Raw genomic sequence first — 17,926 nt, 5'->3', positions numbered from 1 at the left:
AGGAATCTTTAACACCAAAACAAATTTATCGTATGGATATTTATTTGGTAGTTTGAAACAATATATGCCAGATGAAAGTTGCTTTCAATGGAATATATTTCCTGATGATATTATAAATCTGTTTATTTCCCAATCTGCTAGAACAATAAGAATATCAAGCTGCCTTCATTCTATCAGAATGTCTGCAAGACTAAAACACTGTCCTCTTCTTCCTACAGGGTGATCTTCCTACGATGTGCAATCCAAATCCTAATTTTTTTACAGCTATAGGGGCAAATATAGACCCTTCAGTGATTCGTAGAATTTGCGAATCATTATATAAAGTATTAAAAAGTAATATACCTGTAACAAAGAGGAAGAGAGCAAGGTTAAAGCTATACAGATGGACGCATAGATTTCTCATAAAAAAAGGAAATACCTTCGAAAAGAAAGCAAAGAATTTATTATTGCAAAAAAGCCACTCGCATTCTTATCCCTATGCTTAAACGATGTTACACGTTACTCCCCCTATCCCTTTTTCCGGGTTGTTCGATAGAACTTTTCTTGATTTCTTACAATTCCACCAAAATTCCATAATATCATTACCTTGTTTTAAGAAATGCGGGCCTGTAGTTGCCAAATGGTCAGTGATTTGTGGTTGTGTCCATTCAGACGTTTTCTCAGGACCACAATAACTACAATATATTACGGTTTTAACCAATTCCACCATAATCGAGTACTACCTGCCCCTGTTGTCAAAAAACGTGGTCCGTAAGTCGTCAAACGGTCAGTGATGGGTAGCTGTGTCCATTCAAACCTTTCTCAGGATCCAATATTAAAAACATATAATGGCATGAAGCAATTACACCGACATCCATAATACCATTACTTTCTGATTATTTAACCTTTATAGGACGAACGACTCAAGAGTGGAGCAAGCTGTTTAAACCTCCGTCACTTGGCTCCTAATTAACCTAAGGAGATGATTTAGGTGTGATCTCGTTAGGAAGGATCAAACGTTCCAACGATGTTCATTCCTTCTACATTAGTAGTCCAGCAGCGGAAGGGAAAGGGGAGAAGTTGGATGTACAATTTCCTCTCCCCCTCCAAAGGAGCTACAAGCATAAAGGTGGTATCAATAAATATATATAAACATCCTAAGTAATGATACCCTGTGTATTTTTACTTCCATTCTTGCGAAGGACAAAACAGTATTTGCCAACGTCGGGAAAATGTATATTTTATTCCATTTTTTTAAATTTTCTTTTTCAACTTCATTTACGGGTTTGGCGCGAGGGGTACAGAAGTTACGTCGTTGAAATGTGTGTCCCACAAGCTTTCAAATGAGGTATGGCTTATATCTCTGCGTCAATTAAGGACGTCTTGGTGGATTTCATATCTCTGCGCCAATCAGGGTACAAATGAGGCGTTTACTCGGGATCACCTTATGTAGAACACATCACGATTTCATTCGATTTTACCTTTTGATAGCACTATCAGAGGGGTACAATTTACTGTACAATTTATTTTGTATTGTTTAGCATACTTAAGGCTACCATATTTTTTGGAAACAGAAAAAAACGGGACATCTTACAAATTAGTAGTAAATGTTGCATTTTATATTAGTTTTACTTTTCAAATTTTACTACAACATCGCACTAATTATACAACTTAAAGTAAAGCATTAATATAGTCCATACTAAATCAACAGTGCTAAAAATTATTATAGAAGCTAGAAGCTGATATACAATATAAATGTAATAAGTGAACATACAATATTTAGGCAAACATTATATTTTCAATATTATTACACATACAACCTCACCTGCTCTACATGTCTATAAAGAAATAAATCCAGATTTATGAAGTTGTTTCCAAATTTCAATGGACTGATTTATTTTTGTTAACCTAAAATGTGAACTAAAAGAAAGCAATTTGCACAATTGTTTTTCTGAAGCAGAAAAAAAAGTGTTTTCGCGGCTGGTTTGCAACGTCACAACAATTTGTTGCCACCTCGGGAAATCAATTCTTACTTTTAGTGATAAGAGTGCTACTTAGGCTGGATTTAAACATTGCATGCTATATCCGGGGAAGCAGCGATTTGAATAATAAAAAAGATTAAATTGAAATTGTTCCTATAGTATTGAAATTGTTCCTATAGTATTGTCGAAATCGAAAGCAAAAGGAATAACTCGATTTTATTATCTTTTCATCATAATGTAATTAATAACAAGAAACAGAACAAGAGGACAAATTTCTGCACATCGGCAAAAATTTTAAGAAACATGAAAGTATGGTAGCCATACATGCTTATTTGCATGCGGAGTGTCAGTACCGAGACACTAAGTAGGAGAGTTGAAACAAAACCTCGTAAATAGGCTGGCAACTCAGGAAAACAAAATTACCGGCACACCCTCAAAATTCTCTGTACAAATGAAAAACTGAAGCCTGCATTGATCGTTATTGTATTTACCTGCAATTGCCATTTCTTTAAAATTATCGAAACAGATTAATAATAATGGATATTAATCTTTACGTAACAATAGTTGATTCATAAAATAAAATTTTCCTGTATAAACTTACACTTGAAACAAAGAAATTGCTTTAAAAAGTCACTTTCTACTTTCAATGAATGTATAAAATTATTTTACAATAAAATATAAGTGTTTTTAAATATCTTATGTTAAATAAGTACAAAAACTTCCATAGGTTAACAAAATATCTACAATGTATAATATAACGAAATTTGTGTTTGTAAAGGCACTGTTGAAAAATGTTGATGTTGAATGTTATATTCTGGATTGCAGATTCCAAAATACCAGTTATAAGGGGGCTAATAAGAAGTTTCAACCGGTCACCGGCCTTAATGAAAATCACAGCAAATACCGGCCAGTTAGAAACCCTACTCGTAAATCAGAATGCTGAATGCACCAAAATAATTCACCATGCAGTCTATAATTTCTGCAAAATGAGTTTAATGAAGATGTTTAAATAAAACAAGATACTGTGTTATAATTTTCCTCCAACGGTCCACTTTGTGAATTTGTTATATCTTCCACATATCAATTTCCTGTACGAGTTGAGAATAACGGTTTCTGCGCACGTTGGAAAGAAAAAAAATGATTTTTCTCATAAGGATTTAGCTCACGTAAGAAATAATGAAAACGTTTAATAATAAGAGGCCAAAAGTGAAAAACTAACTGAGCAATAATGATTGTAAGTATAAATATAAATTTAAAAACAAGAAAACAAAAAACATTTAATTATATCATCGTTAGAATAAGATCAATATAGTGAATCACAAGATAGTGTGAACATACCAATCGACACACTAGTGTCAAAAAAGTCTTGTTAGAAAAGTAGTCTAATATGTCTATAGTCACTGACATATTTGTTTAATGTTTCTTCCATTTAGACAGTCCCTCAAATTGTTTTCGTTCTGGCGGCGCCCCTATTTGTGTACAAACGAAAATTTCGCCTGCACATTTCTGTACAAACGATGTAGAAACAATTGATTTACATTGTGATTAAATTGGATATGGTGGGGGCTACCATTTAGACAGTCCCCATTTTTTCTTCGTTCTGGCGGTTCCCATAACTGTGTACAAACAAAAACTTTGCCTGCACATTTCTGTACAAACGATTGCGACAATTTGTGATTGAATTGGACATGGTGTAGGGGCTAGCATTTAGACAGCCCTCACTTTGTTTTCGTTCTGGCGGCGCCACTAGTTGTGCACAAACGAAAATTTAGCCAGCACATTTCTGTACAAATGACGTACAAACGATTTCGACAGTTTGTGATTGAATTGGACATGGTAGGGGGCTACAACTTACACAGACCCAACTTTGTATTCGTTCTGGCGGCGCCCCTAATTGTGTACAAACGAAAATTTTACCTTCACATTTCTGTAAAAACGATTCCGACAATTTGTGTTTCAATTGGACATGTTGGGGGGGGGGGGGGCACGTGAAGAAGACGGCAAGGAATGTCACTCTACAGTACGTGAAGCATGTCGTAATGACGTATTGCAATATTTGACTGCGATACTTTGGGTTGCAACGTTTCTTGATAGCGTGCAACAGAAAACGGATGGAGGTTGACATGAAGTCGGAAACAGAGTCATTGCATTGATTCAATCATTGGTAGAAGTGCGCAGGAGGTGGACTAGCAGGAAATTGCCGAACGAATGAGAAACATCCTACTACAGTATTTAATGTAATGCACGATGCTTTTGGTTAAGAAAAATTGCATCCAAGTGGATACTGTACACCTCACAGGCGTTAAAAAGTGGCACAGGCGACCTCGCATGTGATTATTTTGTACATTACATTCGGGAAGATAGCGTGTTTCGGGACAGGATTAGCCCACTTAACGAAATATGGGAACACTCTTTTGAGTCAGAACTTAAATGCCAATCCAACGAATTGTGCTCTCCATCATCTTACCAATCCAGGAAAGAGGGTCAGCATGAAAGTAAGTGTAATGTGGCTGGAATGTGAATTGATGCAGATAATGGCACAATACGTACGTGGCGTTATATTACGGCATGCAGGCCCTCTGAACCAGACCATAAATGCAGTGTACTAAAGTGGATTCCAAAAACTTCATCCTCGTCCTGCACTGCGCAGGGATCCACCCACTGTTTTGAATGACAACGCCCATTGTCATAACGCAGTTCCTGTGAGGAACTTGTTTTGACAGGATGAGAGGAAGGTTCTAAAGCAGAGTCGATATGAAGTGTAAAATCGGTTCAATTCAATTTTAATATTTAGAAAGTATAAACAGTCTAGTGGGAAATTGCGTACTGTGCGAACAAGCTAACATTAGTATGGTAGAAGATGAATGTACAGAACGACGTAAAGTATTTGCACCTACAATTATTGAATCACCGCTATTAGTTTTACGTCAGGGTAGCGTCAGTGAAATAAAAGTAGACTTTGAAGTAGTAAACACATTTGACTTAGATAAAGAAGCGTTTGAAGTAGTAACACCATTAATTAGCTATAAAACGAGGAAAGTTTATGAGAATATTATCCACTCTGAATCGGTAGATAGTGAACTGCATCGTTCATAATGCATCAGGCTAGTCCCAGTGAACTTTCAAGCGTAAAATATGAACTGAAAGCGCAATACTGATCGAAAAAAAATTGCTGAATAAGCACAGGCCAATGTTGCGGAGGTAAAGTTTGAGTTATGTAATAGCCATTCCGTACTGGACGATATTTGTTTGTTTACACGGAAAACAGTTGTAAGAAAGAATAACGCAAGTAAGATTATTGACTATGAGTTTGTTGAACAACTTTTTGCAGTCGGGAAATAATTGTTTTGTATTTTCGAGCAGGAACTTAACGTGTCGTGCGAAATGCCACTGGGGAAGTCCATAGTATATACAGGAATTTTTGTATCGCAAGGAAATTGTTTTGAGCAATTTCACAAATGGATATGGTTCTGTAGTACCGTACTAGTCATTTGCTGCTCGTTACGTTTATATATCGGAAACCGATTCTGTTCGTAACGACTTTGAACATAGTGGGATAGGTCAACGACTCCAAGTGAATAGTTTATAATCGAAAAAAATCGTATTTTACGTAGTCAATAGCTCTTGCGTGATTAACTGCTCAGAACTGTCAACCGTAACCAGGCAAGAAAGAAACGTCATCAACGAATGTAGGGTGAAAGTAAACATACACTAGAGAAAAGATTGAAATGCAAGAACGAGGTCAAGAAGGAAAATTAAATATTTCGGAATGGTCAAGCAATGTTATCAAATGGTCAAGCAATGTCAATGGTCTGTATCCCTCTGTATCTCTGTTTCGTTTTACACAGCTATACCACTACTAAAAAGGTTCCATCCATACCCACAACCACTCACAACAGAAGCTCGGAGGACGGCGGATATGAAAATAAGTACCGTGAAATATAAAAATGAGTATATATATTAATTGTACTCAAAAACAAATTAAAAGTGACCTTGTTAGTAAATAAAATTTTACGTTATAGTGTATTACATATATAATTGTAATAACTGAAATCAAATTACAAGCAAACAATTTTGATCATACAAGTACGTAAAATTTACTATGTTAAATTTACATAATATCTCAATGAGCTCAATCTTCGTGTAACTTTTGAAATGGATAGGTGGGTTGATAGCTGGGAAAAAAATATATTTCTGACACTCACTATAATCTTCGATCCGTCAATCTACTTGGAGATCGTATTGGGTGGCACCGAGGCTTGAATAATAACAGAGTTTGGCAGCATATTCTGTGAGTGATGGCACAATTGAATCCACGCTGATGCGGGAAACACTTTCACATTTAATGGTCAGGATCTTGCTCGTGGGTTTTCAGGCGGGACACAGTTACCTAAAGTAAGTACAGAATAGTATCGAGATATATGCGAATATCGAAGAATCCACTTGTTGAAACACTGTCGTGATGCTTAACTTGTTAAAACACTGTCGATAGACTGGGGAGTCCGCTTCAGCACATTAGTTTTATTTTTGTACACAAATGTAAATATACAATTTCCGGTAAATTTCCTAACATAATGATGAACCCAGGCGAAAGACCGCGCTTCAATGCAATGCTTCGAAATAACTTGGAGGAGCGCACCCAAACTATACTTATGGTTGACTCGATGCAAGGACGAAAGATCCTGCCTCTTAACAAGTAGACGCGCGAGTGGATTGTCCCTGCATCCAACTTCTGCATTGAGGGCCGCGGTGGATCAGTGGTACAGCGTTAACCTCTTGTGCTTGGGGTCCCGGTTTGATCTCAGCCCCCGCCAAAAGAAATATGTGGTGGACAAACACAGTGGGTTTCCTCGGGATTCTCCCGTTTCCTCTCACTTTCTTCATTCCACCACTTCATTCATTACTTATCATCACCGTCTCCTTAGCCTCACCGGCATATCCTTGGGATGTATAACGCAAAGATTTCATTTAATTCATTTTCCAACTTCTGCATCTAATAAACCGAGGGTGGCAATTGAAGTTTCCCGAATTTACTAACACATCGAATGCAGACCAATGTGTAAATTGATTCTATTTGCGAAGAGAATCCTGGCCTACAAAGGGTAAATGGACTGTAAGTAATTGTCGCTAGGAAGATCTCTGTATTATGAAACACCCTGTTTATGGATTCAAGTTCGCCATGGGAAACCGGTATATTAGAAACACACTGTATATAGTAAAACACGTTTAACTTGTTCTATTACATGTAATGGTTAATCACCCTGTATGACGATAAGCCACCTTTTGTTTTTATAAAACCACCTTTAATCCACTCTTAATAAATTGTTCATTATAATTTCATTTATTTATATCCCTTATAGTCCTGTTTCTTTCACTTATTCATTTCCACACACACACACACACACTCATATATATATATTCATAATATATCAATCGGAAAACCCACGCGCGCTACTCGCACGACCCTACCATCACCCTCAACTTGCTCGAACTGAGCGGTAACCGCTCAGTTCGAGCAAGTTGAGGGTGATGCTAGGGTCGTGCGAGAAGCGCGCGTGCGATTTCCGATTGTTTTCATTTAATAAGTTATATAATTTAATGCATTCAAAATCATAAAAAGCATACTAAACAACATAAACATAAAATATTAAACACTGAACAATAATGTATATTAATTTCGGGAATTTTCCCTAATAGGCTAATATTAGTTTCGTAAACGCTGCCTGATAATAGTTTATACGGTAAAATTGAAATTCCTAACAAGTGCACAGTGTAGTCTGATGTGTGTGTATTCACATTTTCAGAATATTATTTTCCTACGATCAAACCTTCTTATTCAAATTAAAATTATGTATTGATATTGACTACTGAATGTAATAACTTTTTAAAACAACATATATTTTACATACAAGGTAGTAACATAACAAAACAACTTATAACAAATATTTTGTAATATAATTATTTCATTAATCATATATCAACTAACAAAATACTATATTGCAGCTTATTAAGTGTCAAAGAAGTACTGAAAGAACATAAAATTATTCTAAATCTCAAATTTTAATAATCGTAATTCTCAAACTACAGATTGAAAAAGATGTTGCATCATTTCAGATAAATTTAGAATCATATGTCAATTCACAATATAATTTCTCCGAGGTAACTATTATTTAACCAATATCACTGAAACATTCTTCCCCTTTCTCTCTTCTCACGTTATTGGTTGTCGTCACATATATGAATTTACAATTTCTCTAAATCATAAACTGAAACATTACAGTGGTATTAACGCTGGTGCACGGATTTTTACTACATTGGTGAACATGCAATCATTAATTGCAACTAACACTCATAACGCTGTTTTCAACAGAATATCTCAAGGTTAATTGCAAAATTAAACTTTAATCATACTCAAGTTTTTGCGGGCATTAATCACAAACAAACATTACAAAAGGGATACACGATACACCTCTGCAAATTATTAAACACTTTCAATAAACATTCGCCACTCATCTACGTAGTTTCCTAAACTAGGCATTTAGGAAATAGCAAGAAACAATCATTATTTTCGAAACGTATATTGCTCTATTGGGCTTTCGCATTACGTTAACGTATATATACATAACATGGATAACACCACTTAAAGACGCTGCTTCCATTAGTCTTTCGCATATGAAATCGCAAAAAGCTGCATATCCCTCTCAACTGTCATACGGTTAAACTTAAATGATTACGGCATCATTTTGTTCAATCAATATCCACTAGCCTGATTGATTAACCATTTCTTTTATTAATATACATTTATTGGCTTTAAAACTATTAATCCATACTATATTATTCATCGTTATAGTCATCTAGCAACAAAATATTCTCCTTTTCTTTTTAGTATGAAAATTTGCAAACTATATTTAAATTTCTAAATTTCGTCATTATTCGAGTTTACTGACAAGTGGTAATTCAGAATAATGGTTTCCCCTTCAAATTAACAAACATAATTACAATCGGTTAAATTGCTTGCGTACATCTTATTCATATAAATAATCTAGCGATAGTTGCAACTATTGAATCTTCTGTATTAAAACAAGTAAAAACTTAAGTTAAATAGATAAATCTCATTTTTCACCTGAATATATATTAGTACTGTAATTAACCCTTGGATGCATACGTTCTTTTATCTACACATTTACATAGCATGGGTGCAAAAGACCCGTATTATTTTTATGGGATATTTATATTAGATCTAGCTGATATTTCGTAAAATTACTTAGACATTTATTGTGAATATCGAATAAAACATTTTGACAATACTTTCAATAAACTGCGAGAGGTAAAAAAACCTTAATTATTTATTGTTTTAACACTTTCCAAAAATCTCCTTTTAAAACATTACAAACAATGTAATGCATGTTGAAAAATTAAGACAAGTATATTTGTACAACAAAGAATGAAGCGGTACTAAATAACAGAGTGAATATATATGATTCGGATCACTTTCACAACTGTCACCCTCTCAGTGGTCACAAATGCTGTTGGTCACAACGGTCACAGTGAATTTTGCTGTGTTCCTGGCATTACGTTCTTCAAGCACTTGTAGCACACTGTTCTGGACTTTTTATCCCTTGATGTAGGACACAATGCGCATCCTATTTGCTGTCCTTTGCCACCACTGCAACTTTGCTCATTAGCTTTAGTACTGGTATAGGGAATTGTGATGAACTTTTCCATGTCCAGGTAGATATTCTTACTCAGATGGGGATTGGCAGATCTTATGAGTATATGTGAAAGAATCATTTCCACAGATAATTCTTTGATGAAAAGTCTTCTTTTGGCTGAAGATTTTTGGTGATACGTGGGATGTTGGTCACAATAAACAATAAATGCATTCAGCGTAGGAACATCCACCATATTACAACACAGTACCACAGGCCAAGGTTTCGTTTGACTCTTGCATGTGTATGTACGAACTTTCTGGTCCAACGCCACCCTTAGTCTCATTGTAAAATTCTAGAATAATCGGCTTCCTTTTAGGGTGATCGATGTCAACTGTATCATCATGGTGCATTCTGCTCAGAAGAATCACGTTTTTGTTTTGAAACGCATTCTCATTTCCTTTCGAAACGCAAATTTACTGGCATTCACTGCCTGAGTTGCGCTTGGTTTCATTTCCTTTGGTATTTCTCTCTTATTATGTCGTAATGTTTCAAACACAGTTAAATTTTTCTCCAGTAGATATTTAGCCAAAGGTACAGTGGTGAAATAATTGTCCATAGTGATATTTCGGGCTGTACCAACAACAGTATGAACTAACAGTTTCACTGCATTTAGGGGCAAATCCTTCAGTTGTTGTTCTCCTGGTTTCTTTCCTGTGTGCACTAATCCGTCAAAGGCGTATCCTGTTGCTGCTTCACACTTCCAAAATATTTTTATGCTATATTTCCCCGGTTTTTTGGCATTTACTGAGTGAAACCACAACGGCCTCTAAATGTAACTGACTGTTCATCTATTGTTAGATTTTCTTTTGCGACCATTACTTTTCTGCGCTATTCAATAAATAATTGTCATACGTAAGAAATAGGCGCAAGTTTGTCTGTTTCTAGCCTAGCTTGTCTTGTTCTTTGTCGTCGAACCTTAGGAATCTTCTTATGGCTTCAAAACGATTCACTGACATCGTAACTCTATATAATGGATTGGAACATTTGCCAAGAAAGAGTTCCCGCACAGGAACATCCCAAGCCTTGTTTGCCCCCATATGTAAAAAAATTCCGAAAAAAGCCAGACTTTCTTCTAATGATATGTTCTCCCAATATTTCATTTGAAATTGGCACACTCTCTTTGCTTCCATGTTGGTGCACCTAACAACTTCATCCAGGATAGTGCGCGGAATGAACATATTCCAAACATCGATGGGAGAATCAGTTCTCATATCTTTTGAAGGTCCTGGTTTAAATCTTGTAACATTGGGAGCGGGAGTTTTTACAGGAGGAGGTGGATTGTTATTCCTTATCATACCACTGGGTGCAATATAATAACTGTCTTTTGGTAGGGGAATTGCTTCTTGTTTTGAAGCAGATTGAATATTTCCACACATACCGTCGCCTTCCTCATTATCACTTTGATCAAAAGTTTCAGAAGAGTCGTCTTCATCCTGATTGACAGAATGAATATATTCTTCACTTGTATCTGATACTTCACTTTCCTCTGAACTCAGGCTTTCATCTTCGTACACTCCCTGAGAAATAACAGAAGAAGAATTTTGACTGGAAGCACAAATTCTGTCTTCTGATCTAGGTCGTTTACGTTTACTTGTACTATCGCGTTCCATTTTAGATTAGAAAAAGGTTACACCTTTGTATAGAAGAAATTTCGAAATTTACGCAAGATTCGTCTGTGATTACTTCAAGTAGTACTTGCATACACTACAACAGATGTAAAAAAAATCTGCTCTTTAGTTCTTGAAACTAGTTTAGTCTTTGAACTACGTATTTCAAGACAAATAAAAAAAAACAGAAAAAAGACTTGTTGGTGGAAAGCAATAATAGGCAACAATAAAGTGCATCAGAGAAGCCGACGAAATTGTCGCTACGTACAGAAATAGAAAAAAGAAAAATATGACTATAGTTCACAATAAAGTGTGTAGATGTCCAAATGAACTCCTCCGGGTAATCCAAGCGACTTATATTTCGAGGGTATTTGCAGACGGGAATCTCCAACGTTAGAGATTTGTACAGCATTTTCACTGCCATCTGATTTTTGTTTCCTCAAACAGTTTGGAAACCAGATATTCGATTTTTGGCGTAAAGCTAGGAAGGACTATTTGTCTTCCGTTTCGAAATAAAGTACAATGACTATTGGTCCGATCACAACGTAAAAGGTGGTGCATGCAGCGTTTACGCACAGTTTGAACATACATCCACCAGTGGAAGTGGAAATGCAGTACAAGTCCTTCACATTGAGTCATCAATCTATATTATATTTGTTATCTTTGATTGAGGGTGTACTGTATAAGCTACAGAGACTGTACTTGAAGCAGTAGTTACATTTTATATTCCACGGGTTCAATGGACCCATGCTATGTAAATGTGTAATACAAATATAAAACATAAAATAATAGAAAATAAATAGTGAGATAAAAGGTAATTTCAGTAGCCATGAAATCCTAAACCTTCAACGCGAGTATACATTTTACATTTTACATTTCTTATGTTAGATAAATTGTGCATATTAGCTATGAATTTCTTGACTACAACCCATAGCAAATAACTCTAAAACTGTTTATAAAGACTCAGTATAAAATACAATTTAGTACAAGGGTATATTTTTCAAACTACGAGATCTCTTAAATATTATACGTCAGTTTGCTCAGGAATAAAGTAATTTGAATGCTACTTGGACATTTGTTTCAGGTTACACACAGTTTTCATACAATGAGCAAGCGTGAGTAATCAACGTACTCCGAATTACCTCTTAAAACATACTATAAATAATAATTTTGTAAAAAGGCATATTTTTTAAACTACGAAATCTCTTAAATATTATACACCATTTGCTCAGAAAACTAACAATATGAATGTTTGCTTGGTAATTTGTTTGAAGTTACATACATGTTCCACATAATGAGCTAGTGTGAATTGGGAAATGTACTTTTGGCATTTCCACCGTTGAAGTTTTCTTATCTTTTGAATGTGGACAAATCAAACACCTTTTCCTTTTTCTTTTTCCTGATTGGTCAGTTTCCTTCGAAGACACTGCCAAATCGCATCTTTCTAAGGCATTATAAACGCTCTTTCTCAAACTAGAAGTACTGGCGCGCATTTGCATGAAAGGTTTCAGCATTTCGTCTACAAGATCTTTCAAGATCTACGACGATGAGTAACGTTTACATTGTATTCAGGGTTAATGCTAGTATATAGAATAAATGCATTCAATGCTGCTACGTCTAACATATTGAAAAAGAATAAAATCGGCCATCGCTTAGTCTGACGCTTTGTTGTATACGTTCTTACAAATTTATTCATTGTATCAACACCTCCTTTCGTTTTATTGTAGAATTAATGAGTTCGTGCTTTTGTTTCTCCATTTCTGAATCAATCTTAGGACTGTGATGCATAAATGACAAAATAACCATACTTCTATTTTTTTTGGGAACATAACTAACCATTGTCACATCATGAATAAACGCAAATTGAGAGGAATTTATTGTACGTGATTTACTTCGTAACATAATGGGAGGCACCTACTTTTTGGGTTTCCTCATTGTACCCACTAGGAAAATGTTACTGGCTACCAACTGCTGAGCCAGAGCCAAACTTATAAAGTAATTATCTGTTGTTACATTTCGATCTGGATGCGATTTCAGAAAGCTACTAGTCAGTTTCATTACAACACTATTGGACAAATTAGTGGCGGTAAGCCTAGTTTTCTGCCTGTGTACACAATTCCCCTATCTTGAATTAGAAACACATACCCAAGATATTTTAATGAAGTACTTTCCAGACATTTGTGGCATGTATTTAATAAATTGGCATCTACCCCAATATAGTAGAATTGAGGCTGGATAGCTACCCGAGTCATCAAAAAATTATCTTGTTTTCCTAGAAATCGATATCATTTCCTGGAATTCGGAGGCAAGTCTCGACAAGCCTTTAGTAGTTATGTTCATAGCCTTTTAGGGCTACCACAGAAGTCCGTGGGAATATTTTGGTGACGGGAACTGGGTGTTGCTATGCTCATAGTCTTTTACGCCTACCAGATGTAGAAACAAGATGAAACATGCCTTTTACGGCCTTTTAGGGCAACCATCAGATATAGGCTCATGAAAAAGCATGCCTTTTCTAATCGTCTTGTATTGGTTAGCTAATTTGGATTTCTAAGCCCCGCCCCCTCCCCCAAAGATTCTTGGACGGCTACCAGATCTTCATCAGAGTCCTTTCAGTTATCACGATTGAAGCCTCTCAATTGATTTTGTTTTAAGCCTAAAACTGTAGTGTGTGTTTTGTGATAACGGTCGTTCTTATGAAAATAGTTAAGTAAAAATATATATATGTTCTTTCTTCATTTAGTTATAAAGGTAGTTGAAAGAACAAGTGTATTTATTCATAGTTCAGGTTCTAAGATTAAAAAACAGACACATACATACATATATGTGAATGTCTGTTTTGCTAGTCTCTTTCTTTCTCTGGTTGCTAGCACACTGAACTCCGTCTTAAAATTCTTTAGTTTCAAGAGCAACAGATAAGATAACATTGTCAAATGTTTTGATGATTCGTATTGCAACTCCTTAACAGACTGACCTACAGCCCTGCTAATCGAATGATAAAAGGTAGAATACATTTAATTGTATGCTAATAATATTATGTCTTAACATGTTATATGTGTCTGTAGTATGTGCTTGGGAGAGCCCCCTGGAACATCGATCCACTTCACCTTTAAGTATTGATAATAGAATAAAAAATGTGGAACGAGAAAAAAAAGAAACTAAATGTATGAGTTTTAGTCCTATAGTTATGACTACTAGACTAGTGGATGGGGAAAGTGATGATGAAAAATGATGAAGTAAAAAAAGTGGGAGGAAACGGAAGAACTCCCAAGGAAATCCATTCATACGGTGTTTGTCCATCAAAAGCTTATTTGTCTGGAGTAGATTTTGAACACGGTGCCTCATGCATCACAGGTGAACGCTCCGGGAGAACCCAGAGGAAATCCACGTACACGGTGTTTGTCCACCACAAAAGTCCACAAGGCGCAAGCTGGGATCGAGCCAGGGACCCCAAGCACCGAAGGTGAAGGCTCTACCACTGAGCCACCGAGGTCCATGAAGAAAAAATTATAAAAGTATGGTAAGAAACACGTCCACCGAGCTAAGATGCACTCCAGACAGTGTATTTACTTTGCGTTTCCGTGTTTGATAATGAGATGAAATACTAACCTTAAAAACACATACATATAAGCGTAACTGTATGATGTATGATGCTTCTGCTCCTGCACGTTGAATTCTGAGAAAATGATAAGATGGAATTCTTGAATGTTTTCTGACTCGCAGTGGAAGTAGGTTACAGGTGAAGGACGAAATGTCTGGAGACTTGTATGAAGCATATAGTGTATGTACTGGTAAAGCCGTATCACGTATAATTTAACGTTAAAAAAATTATAAAAAGAAGTGGTATATTATGTGTTTTAATTTTGATAATATCATGCATACTTGTCTGTCTTTCTGTTTGTAGATGAAATCTTTAAACAATGGAATGAAATTTTTGAGTTTTACGTCCCACGGTAACGCCAACAAGGCTAATGAGAAATCTTTGAGTTTTACGTTACCCGCTTGAATATCTTTGAGTTTTACCTTCCACGGTGGGAAATCATTGAGTTTTACGTCCCACAGTTATGTCGGCTATGCTAATGGAGACGGTGATGATGAGAAATGAATGAATTGTTGGAACGGGGAAAGTGAGAGGAAATTTAGGAACACTGTGTTTGTCCACCACAAAGTTCATTTGATTGGAACAGGATTTTGAACCTGCGATCTTCCATGTATACGGTGTTTGTCCACCACAAAGTTCACTTGATGCGAACAGGAGTTTGAACCTGTGACCCCCATACACCAGAGGTGAACGCTCTACCACTGAACCACGGACACCCTCAATCTCCGAGCTAAGATCGAACGAGAGAGAAAAAATGAAATGAAATCTGAGTTTTATGTCCCACGATTATAACGATTAGGCTAATGGGAAATCTTTAAGTTTTACGTCCCACAATTATGTCGCCTATGCTAATATCGACGTAATGATGAGAAATGAATGAAATGTTGGAATGAAGAAAATGGTAGGAAATTCACGTACACGGTGTTTGTCCACCACAAAGTTCACTTGATGGGAACAGGATTTTGAACCTGTGACCCCCATACAACAGAGGTGAACGGTCTACCACTGAACCATCGACAACCTTAACCCCCGAGCTAAGATCAAACAAAAGAGAAACATTGAAATGCAATCTGAGTTTTACGTCCCACGCTTATGACAATTAAGCTAATGGAAAATCTTTAAGTTTTACGTCCCACAGTAATGTCGGCTATGCTAATATCGACGTAATGATGAGAAATGAATGAGATGTTGGAATGAAGAAAGTGGGAGAAAATTCACGTACGCGGTGTTTGTCCACTACAAAGTTCACTTGATTGGAACAGGATTTTGAACCTAGGACCTTCCACGTACACGGGATTTGTCCACAACAAAGATCACTTGGCGGAAACAGGATTTAGAACTTGGGACCCCCATGCAATATAAGTGAACGCTTTATTACTGAGCCAGCGAGTACCCCTGCGGGAAAGGTATCAAAATTTGGCCAGGGTCTCAGAACAAGACGAAACGAAGATATGTGTGTATTAGCCATTGATAATATCATATGATAGTTTTAAATAAATTGTATATCTGTCTGTCTGTGATCTGTGGGGGAGATCAGACAAGGGAGCCAAAAAGTTATCAAAATTTGGTCATGGTATTAGACAAAGACTTGGCGTTTTGGGAAGTTCAACCGGGACCCATGTATCATAGGTGAACGCTGTACCACTAAAACATCGACACCCCCTGATCAAAGGGTATCAAAATGTGATCAGGAACCCCACCCCCCACCACCCACCCCCGGTCTGATCCAGCGAGGACCCCGTGACGGGAAAGTATAAAAATTTGGAGTGATAGTTTTCTTAATGATTCAGACAGCATACCATGTTAAGAAAGGGAGAAAGAGATAGAGAGAAATATTTCAGTTTAACGTCCCACAAATATGCTCCTTACGTTCTAAAACGGACGATATTAGTTTGAAATACATATTTTTCGTGGTCGCTGAAACTCTGAAAGAATACGTATAAAATTCACGTAGAGAACGTTTATACATTAGACAACACACTTGACGCAAACTGTGAACATACATTTGTTTCACTCCCTTGGAATACGAAAAAAAAAAAGTTACAATTCATTTTAACTACTTAAAAGGTATGCTATTTTTTCCCTTGAAATTTCCATAATTTCCATAAACGGTTTATATTCTAAGTAATGAGATGCATTTCTTTTTTATTTTAGGTTGAATACAAATAAAAGATACGTGTAATCCTTTCCTAATCATTACTTATATATATATATAAGTAATGATTACTCATACATATATACTCATACATATATACTCATACATATTACTCATACATTACTCATATATATATATATATAACCTTTTTATTATTCGTATATTCTTTTAAAGCGCTTTTATTTATATTCTATTTGAAATAATATTTATATATTCACTATTTACATATACATATTGGAATTTTTTTTGTTTTGCATTACGTATATACATCCCGGGAGAAAAATGGAAAACCAGTGTACGCAAGAGCTATTAAAAGAGATTACTGCATTTATTAACGACATAGAAGAAGAAGAAGAGGACATAAAGAAGTAAATAAAGAGACGCAAGTTCTTCTAAAAGAAACAGATGCCGTAATGGGAATAGAAGGAGAAGATGATCATCATGAAAGGAAGGAAGAATATAATGAAATGAAGAAAGGTACACAAAAGAGGAAGAACTCATAGAAGAAGAAGAAAAAAAGAAGAAGAGATGATCATCAATACCGAAGAAGAAGGAAGAGATGCAGCTAGTGAAATTCAAATTGCAGAAGAGAGAGAAGAAGAATATGAAGAACAACTATTAGAAATATTGGAAAGTGCAAGTAATAGAGTGATAACAGAAGAAGAAGAAGAAGAAGAAGCATCCGAACGTGTTGCCCAAATTAAAAAAATGGTTACAAGAAGGAGCAAAAGAAGTAGCCGTCGAAGAAAGAACAAAAGAAGAAGAAAAAGAAGAAGAAGAAGAAGAAGAAGAAGAATTGTTAAATCTAACATTCTCCGAAATAATAAGAGAGTCTTACCATGAGGAAGAGAAGAAGATAGAAGACGAGTTCTACGAAACTTAGCTAGAAAAAT

This window comes from Thermobia domestica, chromosome 4 (genome assembly GCF_964235325.1).
Source record: "Thermobia domestica chromosome 4, izTheDome1.hap1.1, whole genome shotgun sequence".
NCBI lineage: Eukaryota > Metazoa > Arthropoda > Insecta > Zygentoma > Lepismatidae > Thermobia > Thermobia domestica.
This window is presented reverse-complemented; position numbering follows the sequence as displayed.